This window comes from Pleurodeles waltl, chromosome 8, assembly GCF_031143425.1.
Source record: "Pleurodeles waltl isolate 20211129_DDA chromosome 8, aPleWal1.hap1.20221129, whole genome shotgun sequence".
In the NCBI taxonomy this organism is placed as follows: Eukaryota; Metazoa; Chordata; class Amphibia; order Caudata; family Salamandridae; genus Pleurodeles; species Pleurodeles waltl.
In genome coordinates, this window is record NC_090447.1 from 7,347,310 (window position 1) to 7,363,470 (window position 16,161).

Sequence of the window (16,161 nt, forward strand, 5' to 3'; positions counted from 1 at the left end):
GCCATGTAACATGACTAAGATCATGGAATTGTCCCCCCAATACCATTCTGGTATTGGGGGGACAATTCCATGATCCCCCTAGTCTCTAGCACGGAACCTGGGTACTGCCAAACTGCCTCTCCGGGGGTTTCACTGCAGCTGCTGCTGCTGCCAACCCCTCAGACAGGTTTCTGCCCTCCTGGGGTCCAGCCAGGCCTGGCCCAGGAAGGCAGAACAAAGGAGTTCCTCAGAGAGAGGGTGTTACACCCTCTCCCTTTGGAAAAAGGTGTCAGGGCTGGGGAGGAGTAGCCTCCCCCAGCCTCTGGAAATGCTTTGATGGGCACAGATGGTGCCCATCTCTGCATAAGCCAGTCTACACCGGTCCAGGGATCCCCCAGCCCTGCTCTGGTGCGAAACTGGACAAAGGAAAGGGGAGTGACCACTCCCCTGACCTGCACCTCCCAAGGGAGGTGCCCAGAGCTCCTCCAGTGTGCTCCAGACCTCTGCCATCTTGGAAACAGAGGTGCTGCTTGCACACTGGACTGCTCTGAGTGGCCAGTGCCAGCAGGTGACGTCAGAGACTCCTTCTGATAGGCTCTTACCTGTGTTGCTAGCCTATCCTAAGTAGCCAAACCTCCTTTTCTGGCTATTTAGGGTCTCTGCTTTGGGGAATTCTTTAGATAACGAATGCAAGAGCCCATCAGAGTTCCTCTGCATCTCTCTCTTCACCTTCTGCCAAGGAATCGACCGCTGACTGCTCTGGAAGCCTGCAAACCTGCAACAAAGTAGCAAAGACGACTACTGCAACCTTGTATCGCTGATCCGGCCGCCTTCTCAACTGTTTTCCTGGTGGTACATGCTGTGGGGGTAGTCTGCCTCCTCTCTGCACTAGAAGCTCAGAAGAAATCTCCCGTTGGTCGACGGAATCTTCCCCTGCAACCGCAGGCACCAAAAGACTGCATCACCGGTCCTCTGGGTCCCCTTTCAGCACAATGAGCGTAGTCCCTGGAACTCAGCAACTCTGTCCAAGTGACTCCCACAATCCAGTGGCTCTTCAGTCCAAGTTTGGTGGAGGTAAGTCCTTGCCTCCCCACGCTAGACTGCATTGCTGGGTACCTCGTGATTTGCAGCTGCTCCGGCTCCTGTGCACTCTTCCAGGATTTCCTTTGTGTACAGCCAAGCCTGGGTCCCCGACACTCTAACCTGCAGTGCACGACCTCCTGAGTTGTCCTCTGGCGTCGTGGTGTGGTTCTAAAAATTCTGGACCCATGTAATTTACTTTGCCACAGCAGTACGATTTTAGTATCAAAAGACCGATAATGACTAGTACACTAAGCATGAGCATTTTCGCTCAATTCCAGCAGCGTTTTCACCTCGAAATCGCCATTTTCGTCCTGCACTCGTGGCTCCCATTTTATACACGGCAGCCATTTTTAAAAGTTGCCCTCACATAGGCTTATAATAGTCAGATTTGATTCCAAGGACACGTACACCTTGATTGACTTTTCTCTGACCTGGGCAAGCTGGAACCATTGCCTCAGGCCAAACCTGTTTGGTCAGTCCCTCTCCCAGTGGCCGAATCAGATAGCATCAAGGCACACCATGCCATAAAACCCTTATCATCGCTCACACATCCTGCCTAATCTTGCTCACACCTGCACCTGCTCTTTTCTTCTTCTTACTTTACAAGGGGGAGGTGCCCGTTTTTATTGGGGGTCCACACTTATCTGATGTAAAATACTAGGCCTTGCCGGGTAATTTATTATGGGTTGGATGACATGAAATATGAGGTTTCATCATGACACTGTTTTTTCCTTTGTAGTGAAAACATGTGAATGACCAACCAAAATGTCAAGAATGTTTGCCTGAAGCTTAAAAAACTGTATATAAGGAAACCTGACTTTGCATTGGAGAAGTCTCCTGAGAACATACAAACCGTGCTGTTGTACTTCTAGGACGCTTGTTACTTGGTTGCAGCCAATAAATTCGATCTTTGACTTCACCTAGAAGACTCTGAGTTTCTGTGGTCTGAATCAGGAAAGTACCCGAGGTCTTTGGGTGTACCCTGGCACCGCTGGGTTACCGGATCAGTACCGGTTCTGAAAAACCCAGTACCTCAGTTGGCGCCCAACGTGGGGCGATACCAGCGGTACCGGTCCAAGCCTGAGGTCCGTGGGGAGCTTCGTGTGAAAATTCTGGAGGAAGGCCGCCACTTCATCGACCCCTGCATGTCGACGTGGTCCGAAAGTCTTTGCTGCGAGGTTCCCCGCTTCCTGACGGCTACGAAGGACTGCTGCCCTGGCTATCGCCCTGATTTGGACCCTTGATGTTTGGTAGAGCGAAAAGATAAGACGAGTCTTCTGGTGACGTCATCGATATTTTCAGTTAAGTATAAGTGGAGCGTCTCCCAGTCCTTAGTTGGACACTTGGTTTGGTCCTTAGTTGGACATTTGGTTTGGTATCCCTTCGGGATCACTTTGATTTGGAACTTGCAAGTACCAAAGCCGAAGGACTCGTGTATTCACGAGACTATCGTAAACGATAATCCTTTGAAGTTTGAAGCTAGACTAGTGAGCGAAGATGCCTGGTCCTAGCAGACTTGGAAATTTGTTTTGTCTTGGTTGTAAAAGGGACTCCCGGTTGGAGGACTCATGTCCAGTTGCTCCGATTGGAACTCCAACCTATGAACTATATGTGAAGCACGGAGTAGGCCCCATCACGTTTAATAAAGTATGGGTCCGCTATTCTTGGAAATAATTGAGAAAAGTTTTCTTTTTTTCTTGTAAATATGACTTACAACTAGGATCTGCAAACGGTTCTGTAAGTAAATTGCGACGGCGCTATTTATGAAAAATGGCTAAAGCGCGCTGTATTGTGTGTACTGAGTGTTTTCTGTTTATATCTGAAATGAGCCCAATTTGTGTTTGTGGGTCTTCTTGATGTTTACAGTTTGTTAAGTAAAATGTTGGTTAATTAATATTAAGTAGAAACTTAGAAAAAATCCAGAAATGAACCATGTGATGTGCTAACATAGCTATATGTTGCTCTTTAATTTATAGAATTAGCAATTGTGCACATATACAAAACTGCCGTTAAATGCTTAATAAATTAGAAAACACATTCAATAGATATAAATAGGGCCCCCCCAAAAAAAAAACGAAATTATCTATTTTTGCAACAAAAAAAAAAATACATTTACAGCATTTTTCTTAGATGCATTGTATTAGATGTTCACAGGCAAACTTTTCAGCTGCAGTATATTTGATAGGAATGTTCAATTCAGCCAGCACTTTCCCAGTTAAACATGGGTGGAATTTTGCATAACCTTCCTTTTAAATGAAAGTGGCGCAAAAATGTGACGCATTTCAAGTTAGGCTTATGCGCTTAGGCTTGTGAGTTAATGTATCCCAAATAATAGGCAAGGGATGCAGCTTGCTTTTATATGTGGAATTATCACAAAAAAAAGAATAATTGGGTTTTTATTTTTGTTTAAAAAGAAAATTATTAATTATGGAAAAATTATTTAAAAAATATGTGCCTTTCAAAATCGTTTTTTAATATTTATAAAGCTTAATACCTATACTATGACCTCCTAACATTAAAATTTAATTTAAGTTATGTTGCACCGCTAAAATGACATTTGTATGTGCAATTTTCCCTTGGCGCAGGAGCAAACAAGCTCATTTCTATAAAGTATAAGTTAATATTTTCAATGGCTGACTCATGGATTGTGTAATAGACATTCTGGTAATGCATATTATGCAAGAAAATTGTAGGATATTGATTTTTTAATGCCTAAAATATCAAAGTCGATTTTGGGCAAAAGCACTGTTTAAACTGCATTTTCTTTCATTCATAGTACTTTTTAAAGTGTCTCAGGCTTCAGTAAATGCATACATTTAAGTTTGATATATATTTGCAGGTTGTGCCTTCTTATGATTCAATGAGTCAATGTGCCAGTACAAAGGCTTGTTTTAATATCAAGGTTGAAGGTTCTAACTTCAGCTGGGCCTACTGAGACGTTCATTCATTCGAGGTTGATGAAATATGTACCATTGCATGGGATTGCAACAAGCATTTATTCTAACAACTGGTATGTGTGTTATTAAGGTTTGTGAATTATTCACAGTAAATGTAGTTTAATAATCTGGAAATAGAGATAATTTTTTTAGCGCCTAAAAGGGAAAAAATTTTTTTTTTAAATAGAGTGAATTATTGCAGGTTAGAAGGAAAATAGGAAGGCCTACTGTCTTTGACAGATTCAGAGTGGCAGAAGCTAGGAGAGCTACAGAGGCTGATTCAAGTCACGCTGCTGAGATGCTATCTTTAGTTTTCCCATAAACAATGGAGGAGGCTGTCATGTTGACACTTGTGACCTTTTAAATTAGGGCCTTGTCTCTGTGAAATGCAGAATGACCCTACGGGCCTCTAAAAGTGGGATTTCTGGTTTCTCCAGAAGAACATCAATACAATTAAAGAACTTAATTCCAAAGGGAAAATATTAAAAAAAGGGGTTTCTTCGAAGGTCCCAACATCATGTTAAATGCTCTGCAGAACTGATACATTTGTGTCTCCGCTCTAAAAAAATAAAATGATGCCTGCTAGTTGCTTTTATTTGACAGAAAACGAAGTGTTGCATTAAGTCTTAGACAGAAAATAAGATGCAGCCCTTTTCTAAAATTTTGAAGGCTACATGCCTTAATGAGAACGATTTGCCAATTAAGACTTATTTTTCACAGTGGAAATTGTAGGTGCCAAATTAATATGGAGTGTCAGTGTAACAATTTTTACTTTTAGAAAGGTAAAACTAAGGTGGCTTGATGTTGCGAAGTAACTGACAAGAGGGTAACAGTTAAGTAATGGAAATTTATTTTCATGTATTTGGTCCTATCATGAATTGTTCTTGCTGGTCCTGTATGTTAGAAGAGAAACAGTAAAGTTATATTTGACAGCAGATTTCCATTGCCTGGTGATCTACTGTCAAAAGGAGGGTAAGGATTTTAAACCTGACAAATTAAACAGGCCCAAATATTGGGTTTTAGGCTGCAGGTTTACAGTGCATAAAGTACATGACATGGTGTTGTGTGTCACCGCTTATTCACACATGCTATTGTTTTGTCTATGCTTTTTGTGCTTGATACACAGCAAGTATATCTGATGGCTTGACGTTTTGTGCGTTTTTATTATTTTTTATTTGTTTTTTGCATGTTTGTTGCTGCTTTTGATACTATTACAAGCTCCCCTGTGTTGTGAGGGGATGGTCATGACGATGCCCATCGCTACGCAACAGTTCGTTGAACTTGTTCTGGTTACTAAATTCCACAGATAATGATATTTCATGCTGTGAACATAAGAGACAACACTTCACCAGTGCATGTCTATTTGGCTATAATGGTATTGAAGGAAAATAAAAAGAGATATACAGGATCAAAGTGTGTCACCTGCAGTTAGTCACGTTACTGCCCCTTCCCTTAAAGGAACAGGCAGCCCTACATTTATGTAGCCTTGATTGGACCTAAGGATGAAATTATAGATCTGTGACTCAAGGTGGCCTAATTTCTATATTACATTAGTTAATGATGTTCTGTTTCCTAAGTAGCATATGGCTTTCGTTCCTTAAAAGAAAACCAGGTTTTCATTTTTTCCTGAAGAAGGAACTGAAACATTAGCTAGGAGTACCGTATATGGTGTAGTCGCCAACGGTAGAGTTACAATTTGTGTAACTTTGGCCTTTGTGTATCACCCGTACTCTCGGTGTTGTGTCACATGCCTGACTCTCACCCAAATAATTTTTTTTGTTCTTCCTATAGATTTTTTCTTTTGTTACTTCCCCTGACCAATGTCGCATCATGCTTAGTTATTGAGATTTTAGCTATGTCCTAGTCCCATTTCTCTTTTTCGAATTCCTTTCACCAGTCAGCCCTTTTATTACTATTGATGTATTGTTCAGGTTCACATTTCCAGACTGCAGTGATGTACCAGGGACCCCCATGTTATGTATAATTCCCTTTGGTATGACCAGACTGGTTTTCAAGAATTTGCCTTAGGCCTACTTCAATGTTTTCCAGCCTGACTGTCAGGGTAGCGATAGACTGGTTAACTGACTCAATATTATAGTAAGACAAGTTTTCCATGTCAATAGGAGATATCTTATGTTTACCTTTTTGAACATGACGAATTTTAAATGTCTATTTTAATTTGGTTTTCGGTTCTCTTCTGTTCCTGCTACTTTAATTTTTGGTGGGATCAGATGTGCCTAATCATGCAAATATCAGGACCCTCTAGTTCTTGTCTTTTTGTTTGCACATTTGACTATTAGCCTGTGTATTGCATAGTGCACCTGATGCACAGTTTTTAAAGGAAGGTTTCTACATGTCCCTGATAATCGGTATCATGTGATTTCTCTATTGAGATGTTCTAAGGTAAGGAGGAACACCTAGGCTTAATCATTGAGGAAAATATGTGTTTACCCCATTAGACAATGCCACTGTGTGAGGAAATCCATTCAGATAGAATTCTCATGTAGCTATAGATGGCAGAGAAAAATGGAGAGAACCCAATTAAAGATGCTAGAGACCCTGTTTTGCCCTTCTGCCTTTGTCTTTGTATTTTATGCCCATGGTGTATGGCTACTCCTTTGAAGATTGCAGACCACCTGCTTGCAGTCCCCTTGTTAAAATCCATGAACTTTTTTTTACTAAATTGAAGGAAACTAACAACTGTGGCACATTTCCTACGTCACTAGATTCTACGTGTATCAAGTCATAACAACCTGCAGGACATTGATTTAAGCCTAATTCCCATCAGTGACAGCTACAGATGAAAGACGGACATCTTGGCCCTACAGTCTCAGCACCCAGAAAGTAGCAAAGCTGGACAGCAATCGCCAGCGCATGGTATAGTACTTGCTCCATCAGACGGCGTTGGACATCACAAAACCAAAGTTTCAGTGTAAAAGAGCTAAAGAGAAGGATTCCTGTTGTTGATAGCAGAGCTGTTTTGAGGTTTCATTTCTCTACCTGTCATGTGCTGGTAACCTCTGACAGTGTGCAATCCCTTGAGCCCCTTGGCCTGAGTTTTGGCCACACCCCCCCTTTTCTTTGCTCCAACGGAAGAAGGGCAGTGCACCGGAGATTTCAAGTTTGGAAAAAGGCACTATACTGTATTGTGGTGCCCATGAAAGAGCAGCTTGAGCGTCCTCTGACACTAAATAATGAGTGTTGGAGTCTGAAAGTGCTGCTGAGCTTGAGCTATTTCCCAATTAATGGTGCTAGGGTCTGCACGAGATGATTTGTGCCCTTGATCAATGAAGAGCACATTGTTTGTAGTGTCTGCCACAGAGGAGAGACACTGGTGCATTGCTTTAAGACATTGAGACTTTCGAGTGAGCTGTGGGTGTTTGCCAGGAGGGCACTCCAACTAAGCAGTACTTTTCTCACGAAGAGGCCTGAATTGAGAGGCCCATGCGAAAGAAAACAACAAAAGAAAATTTGATGGACAATAGAAGCCTGCCAGAGAGGCTTTTTGAACGGACTCTGGGCATAGTTGGTTTCACTAGAGGTTTCCGTGTGATTGTATAGACTAGGTGTTAGGAGACTGATTGTTTTGCTGGCATTGTTTTAAAGTACTATTCTGTTTAGTAAAAGCAGAATAAAGTCCATTTTCTGTGGAAAGAGTACCCCCTTTTCACCTTAGAGCATTGATGAGAGTCACCACTGTTCCACCTGAACATACAAAAATTACTGAAATGCAGAGGAGCCCTAAAAATGTTACTAGATAATTTTAGGATTTGCTTTTTGGTTAGGGTTGTGAAAAATTATTATTTCATTTGTAATAGTAGTCACTACTTTCTCCCGTTGTCTATATGTTCTTAATAACGTGTTTTCTAGTGTCATTTAAACATGACGTTGTCATTTATGGGTGGGATTGTTTTTCTCTACTCAATTGACTTTTGCACCCACTTCCCAACCTATGTCTTTTCCTACTATTGTTTCTTTGCACTCTTTTCACCCTTTTCCTGAACATGAGCAGGTTAGAAGATCAGAATTCGTAAGCAATTCTTTTGTACAGCTTCTGCATCAACACTAGTTAGTAGTGAACATCACTAATTGTTGGGTGTGTGATCTTATGCCACCTACTGCAGATAGAGGTATTCCTTATTTTGTCCTGCCATATGTGGCCTTTTTTGTGCTACTTCATGTTCGAGGAGACCTGTCCAGAGAGAGTTACCAAGTACTAGAATTTTGCTCCAGCAACATCTCCATGGCTTTATAAACATAGACCTGGACTCAGATTAGCATGAGAATAGGTTTATTGCCTATGTAAGGGCAAAAGGAGGGTTTGTGGTTCTAAAAATTCTGGACCCATGTAATTTACTTTGCCACAGCAGTACGATTTTAGTATCAAAAGACCGATAATGACTAGTACACTAAGCATGAGCATTTTCGCTCAATTCCAGCAGCGTTTTCACCTCGAAATCGCCATTTTCGTCCTGCACTCGTGGCTCCCATTTTATACACGGCAGCCATTTTTAAAAGTTGCCCTCACATAGGCTTATAATACAGTCAGATTTGATTCCAAGGACACGTACACCTTGATTGACTTTTCTCTGACCTGGGCAAGCTGGAACCATTGCCTCAGGCCAAACCTGTTTGGTCAGTCCCTCTCCCAGTGGCCGAATCAGATAGCATCAAGGCACACCAGGCCATAAAACCCTTATTATCGCTCACACACCCTGTCTAATCTTGCTCACACCTGCACCTGCTCTTTTCTTCTTCTTACTTTACGAGGGGGAGGTGCCCGTTTTTATTGGGGGTCCACACTTATCTGATGTAAAATACTAGGCCTTGCCGGGTAATTTATTATGGGTTGGATGACATGAAATATGAGGTTTCATCATGACACTGTTTTTTCCTTTGTAGTGAAAACATGTGAATGACCAACCAAAATGTCAAGAATGTTTGCCTGAAGCTTAAAAAACTGTATATAAGGAAACCTGACTTTGCATTGGAGAACAGTCTCCTGAGAACATATAAACCGTGCTGTTGTACTTCTAGGACGCTTGTTACTTGGTTGCAGCCAATAAATTCGATCTTTGACTTCACCTAGAAGACTCTGAGTTTCTGTGGTCTGAATCAGGAAAGTACCCGAGGTCTTTGGGTGTACCCTGGCACCGCTGGGTTACCGGATCAGTACCGGTTCTGAAAAACCCAGTACCTCAGTGGGACCTTCTTTTGTGACTTCGGTGAGCTCCGGTTCACCCTTCTTCATAGTGCCTGTTCTGGCACTTCTGTGGGTGCTGCTTGCTTCTGAGTGGGCTCTTTGTCTTGCTGGATGCCCCCTCTGTCTCCTCATGCAATTGGTGACATCCTGGTCCCTCCTGGGCCACAGCAGCATCCAAAAACCCTAACCGCAACCCTTGCAGCTAGCAAGGCTTGTTTGCGGTCTTTCTGCACGGGAACACCTCTGCAAGCTTCTTCACGACGTGGGACATCCATCCTCCAAAGGGGAAGTTCCTAGTCCTCTTCCTTCTTGCAGAATCCTCAGCTTCTACCATCCAGTGGTAGCTTCTTTGCACCCGCAGCTGGCATTTTCTGGGCATCTGCCCACTCCCGACCTGAGTGTGACTCTTGGACTTGGTCCCCTTGTTCCACAGGTACTCTCGTCTGGAAATCCATTGTTGTTGCATTGCTGGTGTTGGTCTTCCTTGCAGAATTCCCATATCACGACTTCTGTGCCCTTGGGGAACTTAGGTGCACTTTGCACCCACTTTTCAGGGTCGTGGGGTGGGCTATTTTTCTAACCCTCACTGTTTTCTTACAGTCCCAGCGACCCTCTACAAGCTCACATAGGTTTGGGGTCCATTCGTGGTTCGCATTCCACTTCTAGAGTATATGGTTTGTGTTGCCCCTATACCTATGTGCTCTTATTGCAATCTATTGTGACTGTACATTTTTTGCATTGCTTTCTATTGCTATTACTGCATATTTTGGTATTGTGTACATATATCTTGTGTATATTTGCTATCCTCATACTGAGGGTACTCACTGAGATACTTTGGAATATTGTCATAAAAATAAAGTACCTTTATTTTTAGTATATCTGTGTATTGTGTTTTCTTATGATATTGTGCATATGACACCAGTGATATAGTAGGAGCTTTGCATGTCTCCTAGTTCAGCCTAAGCTGCTCTGCTATAGCTACCTTCTATCAGCCTAGGCTGCTAGAAACACCTCTTCTACACTAATAAGGGATACCTGGACCTGGTGCAGAGTGTAAGTATCCCTTGTTACCCACTACAAACCAGGCCAGCCTCCTACACAGGAGCTTTGCGTGTCTCCTAGTTCAGCCTAAGCTCCTCTGCTATAGCTACCTCTATCAGCCTAAACTGCTAGAACACTACTACATTCACTAACAAGAGATAACTGGACCTGGTGTAAGGTGTAAGTACCCAAGGGACCCACTACAAACCAGGCCAGCCTCCTAAAGGCAGTGATGCACCAAAATCGGTGCCCTGTGGCCACCCATCATATCGCTCCTTGCCCAGGGGGCACTAGTCCATGCACATTTGTCTATGCTTCCTCACTCCTCCAGCACCAGGGATGGGGCCACATCCACCACGCCACATGGCACTCTTCCAGCACTCTGGGGCAGTTGCCCGTAAAGTGCTTCCCCCGCGCCTGACTCAAATTAACCTCTGGGTATTGACCAGCACCCCACAGGGAAGTAGGGGCAATCTCTTCAACCAGTCCAGCAATGCCAGTCCAGCCCAAGCCCAGGTGGGCAGCTGGTCAGGAGGTCAACAAGCAGAAAAGCAATCCTGATGAGTCCTTTGTGCCACCTCGCAGGAGCCAGGCAGCTGGGCAACAAACAGAAGGGCAGTCCAGATGAGTCCTTTCTTCCGCTTCTGAAATGGTCTCAGAGGGTCCTGTGTGGTCATACAGTGGTATTGGTTCAGAGAAACTGCATCAGGGGTGACCCTCAGCGGTGACCTCTCATCTGAGGGGTCCTCGCTTTCTCACCCTCCCCCCTTCTTTTCGCCTCAGTCTTGGGGTTTCCTTTACAAAGACTGTGTCGTTGTCACAAGGCCTGACTCTCATTATTCTATCATACATTCCCTTTACCTTTGCCCACCGAGTCGTAAAATCTGTCGGTGAACCTGATAAAGTGGAGGCCTTTGGCATCTAGGCTGTTAATGTATTTATTCTCTATGCGTCGCAGGTCATTCTCCAGTAGTGGGGGCTTTGCAGGGGGCAGTGCACCCCTCTTCAGGAAAGTCATGTGGTTTCCTCTAAAACACCTCCTACCGGCACTGCCCCGGAATAAAGGGGGGTGTCCCTGGCTCCGTCCTGGCCCTGCAGTACATAGGCTGTGCTCTCAGATCCCGCTGGCTGTGCACGAAGCATCTCTCCGGCTGTGCACGAAGCATCAATCCGGCTGTGCACGGAGCAGCAGGAGGACGGAATCACGACAGAACCGGGGGGCCCTGGGGTACCGGGACGGAGCCACGGAGACACAGAGGAAGGGCAGGTAGGAGGGGCCAAACTCTGGCGGGGGGAGGGCATTGGGGGCGAATAACAAAGGACCCCGCGTCCTGGCACTAAGCACAACGATTGTGACTGACAGTTTCAGCTGTGTGGTGTGAAACCAAATGTGACATTTGGAAGCGGGGCTGACTCAGACTTTAATCCTTCTGGTACCGTACTGCCAGTGTGCTGATAATACTATTTGTTGAGAGTGAACTTAGTTGGGGAATATATACTAATACTCGTGTGTTCCGTCAGCAGGCAACTGCTTCCAATGCGATAAAACACATAATAATGAATTTCATGGAGCACGTTTGCCATATTCAGTGGTGTAAACAGCTGGTGCTATTAATTCCCAGAGGGTCCTCAGGATCAGGGGTTCAAGCTGGCTTCTTGTCGGGATACCTGGGGTAACTAGCAGGCAGCCCCCCAAAACCCGATGAGAGGAGGTGCGGCACCGATGTTTGTGTAAATCCCAGGTCACTGGTCTTGTTCCCACAGCACCTGCGGCTGCAGAGGGCGCCACAGAGCCATAGGTGGGTAGATAGGTGCTGCCCTCCTCAGCTGGCACACACTCAGGCTGCCTGGCACCAGGCATGGTGCCACGCTATGTGCGTCCCCAGCACATCTTCCGTACAGGAGGGATCTCTTCCAGACACAGTACTATGCTGCTATGCTGAGACATCGCTTGGAACTGTTCCCATTGTGGGTGTGAGCTGTGCTGTGCACATGCAATGCTTAGAAAGTTACAAGAAGTAGAAACATTTCTGTTGTTAGTGGCTGCCTCAGTAAGACGGTGTTGTGTGTTGCCTAGCCCTGAGTGCCATGTTGTTGAGAGGATTTTGCATAAAACAAAACATGGGTGGTGGTTGTGTGGGATTGCCTGGGTATCACCCACGGGACCCCCCAGGACTCAGAGTAGCTCACGGGACTATTTTTATTACTTTCACGGCTTCTTTTCAGCGCAAAGTTTGCTGCAAAGTAAATACTTTACCACAACCTTGCACCACAATGGGGCACGTTTTCTGGCTTGATGGCAACACAGAATTGCTGATAGATTTTCTCCATTTTGTCCCTAGAAGTGATGAGAGGAACACATTTCAGCCACGTTAGACGAGGACAGGCTATATCACAATAAGTGTGCACTGGTGTGCTAAAAAGAAACGTAAACCATTTTACCACTTTCCACGTGTGACACGGAATGGATCCACTGGAGTGAATTCATTTGCACTAGTCCTTCGTGCAGGAAAGACTTTTCGTGACACATTGTTCGTGGACACACTTCTGAACACGCAGAGTGCATTTCTATTATTGATAAATTAATTTATACCTTTATGATGTTTCAAAAAGAAGCCTTAGTGCGTGGCCATGCCTTTTCTCTTGTACACAAATCTCACTGGGTTTTTCCTGCTGATGTAATAAAACTGGATGAAATAGATGTTGACCTACTCCCTGCTCCATCTTTTTCAGCTGAAAAGTACCTTCTCCGGCTTCTGTTACAAACCCAGCGTGAATAAGGTAAGCTCGGGTGTGCACCGGCCTGTCCGGGTGCAAATGTTGTTTGCTTTCTTCCCTATAAAGACGCCAACCCAAAAGCTCCCATGAGGGCCTAGGCCCCCATACTACACCATTCATCGTTCGACGTGTTTTAGCATCAGAGAAAGGATCGGAGTGCAGCCCCCGCGCGCTCATCTGGGTAAAACCGCGCAGGCGTCGGGGTACACTTTGGGAAATGATGTCATCAGTGTGAGATTTTAATTATGGAAGTAGTTTAATTGCCCGAAAGCTACCAGATGAGCTTCTTGAAGCATCGCGTGGGAACAACAGCAGCATCTCTAAAACTCACCTGGAGCGTTGCCCCCTGTTCGGCCCCAGAACACTAGAGAATACTTCCCTGATATGCACTGCACCCCTGCACCCCGACTTACACAGACGCACAGGCCAGCACGCCAAGCAATTACCACAGGGTTCCTTCCGCATCTGCAATTGTCAGAACTGTATTTTCTGCCATTTTCCAGCTTAATCTCAATTGCAGCTATTCTACACTCATACATACCAGTGCTACCTGAAAAATATTGAGAAATACAATTTTATTTAAACGTGTTTCACCAAAAAAAAATCTGTAAAAAATGTCCACATTTTGGTAGAACCAAAGTAACTGTAATGGGTTTGCCTGTCCAGAAAGATTTTTCCTATTTCCAGTGTGCAAAAGTATCTGAAGCCAAATGTACAAAAAATACATGTATTATTTAAAAAAAAACAGAAGTTACAGGGACGTTATACTTAGGAAATAGAATTTTAAAAAACCTTAGAAATTCACTCAAAAAAACAAATGTTACAGGGAGGTTATAGTTAGGCTCAATTTTCATTCGTACAACACCGTAGAACTTCAGCAGTTATAGTTACCTGAGCTGAGTATAACTACACCCCTGCAATGGACCTCGCATATTACATCACTCTTGGCATGAGTGTCTGAGTGAGTCTATGAGTCAGTGCGTGAGTCTCTGAGTGGGTGTGTGAGGTGAGTAGGTACGTGAGTGGGTGTATGAGTCTCTGAGTGGGTGTGTGAGTAGGTGCATGAGTGTCTGAGTGAGTATATGAGTGTGTGTATGAGTATCTGAGTGGCTCTGTGTGTGGCTTCATGACTCTCTGGGTTTGTTACTGGATATGTAAGGGTCTGAGTGGGGCTGTGAGTAGTGCATAAATGTCTGACTGGATCTGTGAGTGGGTGTGTGAGTCTGTGAATGGATCTGTGACTGGGTGTGAGATTGTCTGAGTAGATCTGTGAGTGGGTGTGTGAGTCTCTGAGTGGATCTGTGAGTGGGTGTGTGTCTGAATAGGTATGTATATGTGTGTGAGTGTCTAAGTGGGTCTGTGACTGGGGTTGTGTCTGAATGGTATGTGTGTGTGTGTGCATGAGTGTCAGGGTCTGTGACTAGGGTCATAAGTGTCCGAGTGGGTGTTTGTCTATGAATGGGTCTGTGAGTGAGTGTGAGATTGTCTGAGTGGGTTTCCAAGTGGGTGCTTGAGTGTCTGCGTGGGTCGGTGAGTGGGTGCATGAGTGACTGAATGGGTAAGTGAGAGAGTGTGTGAGTCTTTGAATGGGGTTCTGAGTGGGTGTGTGACTGTTTGAGTGGGTCTGTGAGCGGGTGCATAAGTGTCTGAGTGGCTCTGTGAGTGGATGCATGTGTCTCTGACTGCCTCTGTGAGTTGGAATGTGAGCATCTGAGCAGGTCTGTGAGTGGGTGCATGACTGACTGAGTCTGTGGGTTAGTGCATGAGTGTCTGAGTGGGTCTATGAGTGGATGCTTGAGTGTCTGAGTGGGTCTATGAGTGGGCACATGAGTCACTGAGGGGCTCTGTGAATGCATGCATGAGTGTCTGTGCGGCTCTGTGAGTGGGAGCATGAGTGTCTGAGAGGGTCTGTGAGTGGATGTATGAGTGAGTGGGTCTGTGAGTGCGCATATGAGTCACTGAGTGGTTCTGTGAATGCATGCATGAGTGTCTGCGTGGCTCTGTGAGTGGGAGCATGAGTGAAAGGGAGGGTCTGTGAGTGGGTGTGAGGACACCTGCATGGGTCTCTGAGTGAGTGTGTGAATGTCTGTGTGGGTCTGTGAGCGGGTGTGAGAGTGTCTGAGTGCGTCTTACTGGTGATTTGTCACTCTCTATAAATGTTTGATTGAGTGATTGTTTGATTCAACCACTTTAGAAACGTTTTAGTTACTCACACTATAAAAAGCAAAGTAACTGAGGGTAGCTGTACTCTAGTCAGAGGTTGTTCTTGTATAGTACACAATTTTAAAATAGTTTTTTGGTTCACACATTATTATCCATGTATTTTCAGTGCTCCAAAGATCCTTCTATCACATTAAGTATAAAAAATAAAGGCATGCTGTTTTAAAAAAAATATATTTTGCAAAGATATTACATTTAAAAAAAAATCTTTGTAAGTTTTAGTTTTAGAAATGATTTAAATAGCAACAAGATGCAAAGAAAAGTGTAAAGTTGAAGAATAGAGCTTAAAAGTGGGTGAAGAAATATAGTGACATGATTATGAATACTATTTGCGTTTCACCTTTAATTTTCAATATTGTTTTTATTATAACCCTTTACCTTAATGTACTGAAACTGTAGGAACTGGTAAGTATGCAATGAGAAAAAAATGTATTATCTTTGAAGTGCTCTCGCACACACATAGCCTCACACATTAACTAACACACACAAACACACTCCCCAAAACAATCAATCACACATTTACACTCATACTCACCCAAATCCTGTGTCAGACACACACTAAAGCACACATATACTCACATGTCCACAAAGATTCACTCGCACTCACAACACACATGCACAGCTACACCCACACACATACACCCTCAAACACTGAGTGATACATATACACACACCCCAATCACTCAGTCACACATATACAACCAAACACTCTAACACCCACACACCCAAACACACACTTACTCACACATCCTTGAACTTTCACCCACAGTCACACACATACATCATCTAGCTGCAGACACACATACACTCAGAGTCCACACAAACACAAACCTCCACAACCTCAGTCACACAGATACACACATTCATAACCACTGACTGTCACACAAACACACTGACATGCACATACTCAGACGACCACAG

General features: G+C 44.2%; 1 protein-coding gene across 1 annotated transcript in view; it reads left to right on the top strand.

Moving 5' to 3' along the window:
• Window positions 1–11,373: 11,373 nt before the first annotated feature.
• Window positions 11,374–16,161, top strand: part of LOC138249661 (uncharacterized) — a 170,311-nt gene continuing 165,523 nt past the window's right edge. The window contains exons 1-2 of the mRNA XM_069203621.1: window positions 11,374–11,509; window positions 12,976–13,023. The gene's annotated coding sequence lies outside the window, so the exon portion shown is untranslated. The remainder of the gene's footprint in view (window positions 11,510–12,975; window positions 13,024–16,161) is intronic.